Source organism: Lucilia cuprina, chromosome 2 (assembly GCF_022045245.1).
Source record: "Lucilia cuprina isolate Lc7/37 chromosome 2, ASM2204524v1, whole genome shotgun sequence".
NCBI lineage: Eukaryota > Metazoa > Arthropoda > Insecta > Diptera > Calliphoridae > Lucilia > Lucilia cuprina.
The window spans coordinates 54,763,395-54,770,847 of record NC_060950.1 but is presented as its reverse complement, the minus strand read 5'-3'; positions in this window follow the sequence as shown (position 1 = coordinate 54,770,847).

The following is a 7,453-nucleotide window of genomic DNA, read 5'->3' as shown; positions in this document are numbered from 1 at the left end:
CATATCATTTAACCAAAAATATTTGATCCTAAAGGTAGAAATACATATCTTGGATTCATTAACAGTATTCATCTGATTTAAGGAACATCGCTTGGTTTTTTAAAATGAGGTCCATTGTATTCTACAACGGAAACTTTTTGATCATTCATAATCTTACTTAGAATCTTCAGATCTGAGGTACTTTCGATTGGTGTTTGAATTACTCTTCCGAAGACTTGCCTTCGACTTTCTATTCTAACCGTATGTGGTTATTACTTACAATCCTAAGGACGGCCTATATTTACTCTAGTTTGATGACTTATTCTGTACGTAGACCAGGGGAACTAATTCCAAAATAATGTTTATCTGCTTCAGGAACTAAGCAGATTGCTCATTTGGTATAGGTTTGACCCGATATTATCCAGCATTGTTTCGCTAAGGGGTGGAGACCGATTACAATCGATGACAGTACGAATATTGTTTAAGAATTTGTCTGTACAGTAACTTCCTCCCTCGACCATTACCGTTTATGCTATTCTTTAAATGTGAGGATCACTAATCAACTTTGTATTCGGGTTTAATGGTGAATTTTCATTAGTGTTCTCTGGGGTTTCCTGGTGAATTTTCAATAATCCCAGTAAAATATTTTCAAATTTTGGTAATGAGTATTGTAGGAAATGTAGTTATTTCGTACATTACTTGGCAATGAGTTCTCGTTATCAATAAAATAAATTATTTTTTTTTAATGAATTTGTAGTCAATTGTCTTAGGATTTAGTTAGTGTTTCAAACCGTAGTCGATTTTGGAAGTTTTTTTATGACATACAAGGTTACAACAATACAACATCGATTGTGAATTGGACAAATATGTTATGTTATAGAATGCTGTAGCGACTTACCCAGGTGACTCTAACTTTTTAACTTTTAATACTAACCCGGTGATTAGAGGTTTTACCAATAACTCTAGTCTGCTAGAGGTATAAAATGACACTTTGGGCTAACATTAATTGTACGTTGGGCATAAGGCCTATCTGGTCCTATAGAAGTCACTTGGCTATTGCCGAGGTCTATTCCTAGGGGGCTGGAGGGATGCGTGTAAATGAGTTGGAAGAAAAATAGGACATCAAACTGTTTGGGTCTCTATAGACTAAGTAACTGATATAAAAACGTGTTATTTCACGAAAAGAATATGGTAATTAGGAAAAGGTATATGAAACCTTAAAAAACGATACGATAATGTTAAAAGAGGAGTAGGTATCATAATCTTGGAAAGTGCTAAAAACATTGGAAAGTTAAAGCAACTTAATGTTATTGAAAGAATTCTTCAGCTAGAGGTAAGTATCAAATGACTCTTTGGGCTTACATTAATTGTACGTTGGACATAAGGCCTATCTGGTTTTACAGAAGTCACTTGGCTATTGCCGAGGTCCATTCCTAGAGGTTGTGATTGCGGAGACTAAATTTTGGACTGGAGGGATGCGTGTAAATGAGTTGGAAGAAAAATAGGACATCAAACTGTTTGGGTCTCCATGAAACCTTAAGAAACGATACGATAATGTTAAAAAAAGGAGTAGGTATCATAATCTTGGAAACTTAGAACACAAACAAAACTTTTAGATCGTGTGATGAAACACTGTAATATTACTCGATATTACTAAACCTAACTTAAGTAATACTTGCATATATATGTATATTACTATATTAATCACAGATTCCAGCTTGAGATGCCTGCAAATAGAAAGAGTAACGAATTTTTAGAAATTCCTACAATTCCCATAAAAATTAAAAAAATTAATTTGTCTACATTAAGAGAACTTTAAGGTGCAGCTCTTCCACGTCAATTTGATTACATTTGACGCAAATAAGAGTTGCGCCCCTATATATTGTGAAATTCTCTTTAAAAAGATCATAAAATTCTGTTCAATGTTTATGCGTATATATAAAAATATTTGTATTATTCATTCGTATCATTTCAATATAATTAGTATTTTATGGCCCATGTTGTTTATGTTGTACATCTGTATGTACATATGTTTATATTTCAAAGTCCACAAAAATATTTCAATTTTAATAAAGTAAAAATTGTTCACAGAAAACATTCGTAATCTTATCAGGCTCCTTTCACATACAAACAAATATGCGTGCGCGGCAGCCCATTCGATTTTATATGAAGATAAGTTTACGAGTTATATATATTTTTTTTGGAAATTAATTGTAGTTTTATTTCGCCGACTTTAAACTTTTTTGAATTCCACAAATTTAAATAAGAGAATCGAATAAGAATGTGAATGTATTTTGAAAAAAAACAACAAACGAATGCATTTCATACCCTCGAAGAGGTACATTTACGAAAAGTTATTTATTAGTAAAATGTTATTGACCTAGAGTAACTAAATGTATGTTACTCCATATCAATTTTTGATTCCGGTGACTTTGTTTCAAAAGCGATGAACTTGAATATAAAATGAGATAAAAATGGTCAATGGTTGTTTTGAATTTATGAGGAATTTCCATTTATTTTACTCGAAACTGCAATGTAGGTCAATGTATATCAATGGAAATCGTGTTGCTATAACTTAGGTATAGACTAGACTATAGACTAGACTATAGACTAGACTATAGACTAGACTATAGACTAGACTATAGACTATAGACTAGACTATAATCTAGTCTATAGTCTAGTCTATAGTCTAGTCTATAGTCTAGTCTATAGTCTAGTCTATAGTCTAGTCTATAGTCTGGTCTATAGTCTAGTCTATAGTCTAGTCTATAGTCTAGTCTATAGTCTAGTCTATAGTCCAGTCTAATGTCTAGTCTATAGCCTAGTCTATAGTCTAGTCTATAGTCTTGTCTATAGTCTAGTCTGTGGCAACCCACAAGTCCTACTTATAAATGCATAATTGCATGTGCATACCAAAATCATCATCGTTGCTCATGTAAATGACACGCATACATACATAGTATATACATTTGGTTCGACCACATTCTTTTCATAGTCATCACCACATGCACATCAAAACTCATAATTTATTCTTAAACCTAAGTTAAGTTAATTTTAAATATTGAATAAATGAACATTTAATTAAATTGGGAACGTTTTTCATTAAAAAATGAAAACCCCAAAAGTCTATAGTCTAGTCTATAGTCTAGTCAATAGTCTAGTCTATAGTCTAGTCTTGTCTATATTCTAGTCTATAGTCTAGTCTATAGTCTAGTCTATAGTCTAGTCTAAAGCCTAGTCTATAGTCTAGTCTATAGTCTAGTCTATAGTCTAGTCTACAGTCCAGTCTTTTAAAAAGCTTCATCAACTGTAAAGAGATTAATTGGTTGAATTTAACTCACGATTTTAAGAACAACTCATTTAAAAGTCGATATCGAAGTCATGTTTTAAAGTGTTATCGAAAACCCTATAACATTAAGTATTCGTCGTTACAAATTTCTAGATACTTTATCCACTTAGATTATAAATACTTCTTATAGTGCTTAAAATATCACTTAAAATATGCCCCAAAAATTTAAAAACAAAACAACCTTTGATGCAAGTACTATCGCTAAGAAACTCTATATAGATTCTACACACAACATTTTAATTCTATTTCGCTTATTTATTTTTTTTAATTAATTATTCAAGTATACGCACAATACTATTTTTATGGTGACTGCTTGCCACTATATGTTGCAAATCTTACGCGTGCTGAACGCATTTTTTTAATTTTTTTTTATAAAAAATTGAATACATATGAATTTATTCATTCAGTAATATAGGCCGGCAGTAATAGATAACAGGGAACGAATGAAATGTGTACATAATCTGAAATTAATATGAAAGAAACAATTAGTATGTTACTAATAGTAACTATTAACAAGATGTCGGACATTTTCAAATATTTATATTATAAATAATAAAGTATTTGTGTAGCAAGCGATCTACTTACCGATCACTGCTCTGATGTAATATATTGCAAAGAAGCTGCTGACGTTGCTTTGGATACAAAGTCTAAAGTCTATCGGAAAATGTATCATGCATATCATGAATGGGTGCGTAATTGAATTGTGTTGTTGTTTTGTTTAAAGAATTTTTAAATAGAGTGTATTCTGCTGGGATTTGTAGTGATATCTTGAAAAAGATTTTATTTAACACAGTGGCATAGTAAAGATAAAATATAGGTTATATTTTAATTATAAGAATTTAAATAATGAGCAAAAGTTAATAACAACGTGTAGTTATGGAAAAACTAGACCAGGGATTTAAAATTTTATTTTGAAATAGTACTAACTTATAACAAAAATAGTACTAGTTGGTACTAGAATATAGACTAGGCTATAGGCTTGACTATAGACTAGACTTGAGACAAGACTATAGACTAGACTAGACTATAGACTAGGCAATAGATTAGACTATAGACTAGATATAGATATATAGACTTTAGACTATACGATAGGCTAGACTACAGACTAGACTATAGTCTACACTATACTAGCTTATAGACTAGACTATAGATTGCATTATTGACTATAATTTTAACCAGAATCTATACTAGACTGTAGAGAATATAATATAGAATTGACTACAGACTATAGACTAGACTATAGACTAGGCTATAGACTAGACTATAGACTAGATTATAGACTAGACTATGGACTAGACTATAGACTAGACTATAGACTAGACTATAGACTAGACTATAGACTAGACTATAGACTAGACTATAGACTAGACTATAGACTAGACTATAGACTAGACTATAGACTAGACTATAGACTAGACTATAGACTAGACTATAGACTAGACTATAGACTAGACTATAGAATAGACTATAGACTAGACTATAGACTAGACTATAGACTATATTATAGACTAGACTGTAGACTAGGCTATAGACTAGACTATAGACTAGACTATAGACTAGACTATAGACTAGACTATAGACTAGGCTATAGACTAGACTATAGACTAAGCTATAGACTAGACTATAGACTAGACTAGACTATAGACTAGACTATAGACTAGACTATAGACTAGACTATAGATTAGACTATGGACTACATTATAGACTACACTACATACTTAACTGTAGACTAGGCTATAGCGTAGACTGTAGAATATAGTACGGACTTTACTATAAACCGATTCCTAAATAAAATTATTTTTTAATGTGTATCTAAATAAAAGCACATTTTTAATTATAATCACATTTCTTACTCGACGTCCACTTACGTGTCGAAATATCATGTCAGCACTTAATCCGCTATTTATAGGCAACAAGGAAAGTTTTCTAGTCATGTGTGGTCGTCTTAAGTGAAAACACTTTAAGATCAGTATCTTTTAAAAATCTATATTTTTACGCAAAATAAATATTATGTTTTTCATAAACAAAAATAAACATTTTGATTAGAAATAAATAAATATTATTTATTTAGTCACCGAAATCAGCTAGTAGTTACCAACAATAATATGTTATGATCTAGCTACTCATTGTTCACATGATCTTTTCTAAGAATTTTTTTCTTTTTTTTTTTGCAAATAATAAATATTCGGGGAGAATTGTTTGAAGACCCCATCACATTGTACTAATTGTTTTTTTTTTGTATTTTTAAATAGGTTCTAATTAAAATAGAATTTTGATTATCCTGTTTAAAAATAAAATAAATCTAATCTGTCCGAGACAATCGAGGTCACAAACAAGTCTGAAGATAATTATATATGATTTGTTTTTAAACAGGAAATCGAAAGTGTTTAATTAAGAAACATTTGGTAAAATTTCATAATTTTTCAAAATGATTCAGTTTTGTTAAAACATTTTTACTTAGCATTTCAGTTCGGGGTCTCTGAAAGTATATAAATAAGAATTGCACGATGCGAGTATTAGTATATATATTGTGAGATATTAGACCCATTCAAAATGCTTTTTCAGTTTTGGGCCCAAGTATAAACTATTAACTTGCTTTATCAGTTCATTAACTATTATGATCCTTAACTATGTGCTACATCTTTCAAAAACAAAGATTAACTTGAAACACCTGGTATATAATAGATTTGTTTTCTTTTCAACATTGCACTTAAAGGGGGAAATTTCCACTTCTATTTTTCTCCAACTTGTTTTTTTTTTTTTTTTGTTAAATTTTTAATTATGATAGTGCTGCTAAACATATTTCGAGATAAAGGCAAATTATAGTTAGATAAGTTTCAAAGAAATCGTCGTTAGAGTTCTAAATTCGAGATATTGTGTGTGTGTGTGTGTTTTTGTGCAAATAACGAATTTGTACTTAAAGTAGATTAGTGTATAAATTACGTGTTTTCTTTTTTAAATCCTATTTAGAACTTTGGTATTGTGGGTGTTATCAGTGCTAGGAGATTAGGAAATTAAAAAAATCTTTAAAGTTTTTTTGTTTTATTAATACTAAAGTTCAATAATATAGTGGAGAACATGTGTCTGATTGTTTTCCGTTTCAATTTTATATTTTTACAATTTGATTAACTCGGGTTTTTTGGTTTCAATTTCCCATTTATTCATATACACTTAGGGAAATTTAATTCAAAACTAAACTTAATAACTCAAATAATGAATTATTTTAACAAAAAAGAGACTTAAGAGCAGTCACGGTGCAGAATTGTATAGCGGAGAACGTTTCGTTGTCTTCTTCTGATTTCGCTAACGTGTTTGTCTTGGGAATATCTGGTAAGAAGACGTGGAGTTCTGTCTTTAAGGTTTATTCTCAGTTGTCAACTACTCGGGAGACCTGATTCCCTTTGCCTCAGATATTTAGAGAGAAACCAATTTTTTCTTTGGAGTGTTGTGGGGTTAGTCGAACTAATATTTCTTGTAATCAAGATTCAACTGAAGAAACAACACAAAAGTAAACCTCCAATCAGAAAATGCTAAAAAAATTTGGCGATTGGCCCCTAATGTCAGTTATGTTTTGACATATGTGTAGTAATAACATGCGAAATTTACGTTAATTTCTGGCTACACTACTCCAGAACGCCATCCTTAATCACCACTAAGAGGAAGATGATTATTCATCAAAAATAATCATGAGAAATAAGGCCAATTTCCACCTTAGCGGAAACATTTACGCTTCTGGGGCACTGAAAATCCGCGTGTTATCCACGAAGAGTTATTACACTCGCTGGAGAAGTCAGTGGACCTTTTCTTCGAAGACTTCACGGGTCAAATGGTTATTTTAAATTTTGAGCGCTACAGAGCAATTATCAAAGAGTTCTTTTTGCCGCAACTTGATGAATTGGTATTGGAAAACATGTGATTCAAGCATGACGGTGCAGCGGCACATACTGCACGTGCCTTAATCGAAGGATGCATTTCCCGGGGCCTAATCTCCCGTTTTGGCGATTTTCACTGTCCAGCAAGATCGCCTGATTTGACCGCTTCAGACATCTTTTTGTGAAGCCTCACAATCTTGCAGTTCTTAAAGACAATGTCCGTTAAGAATGTGAGGGCCTATCGCTGAAAGTT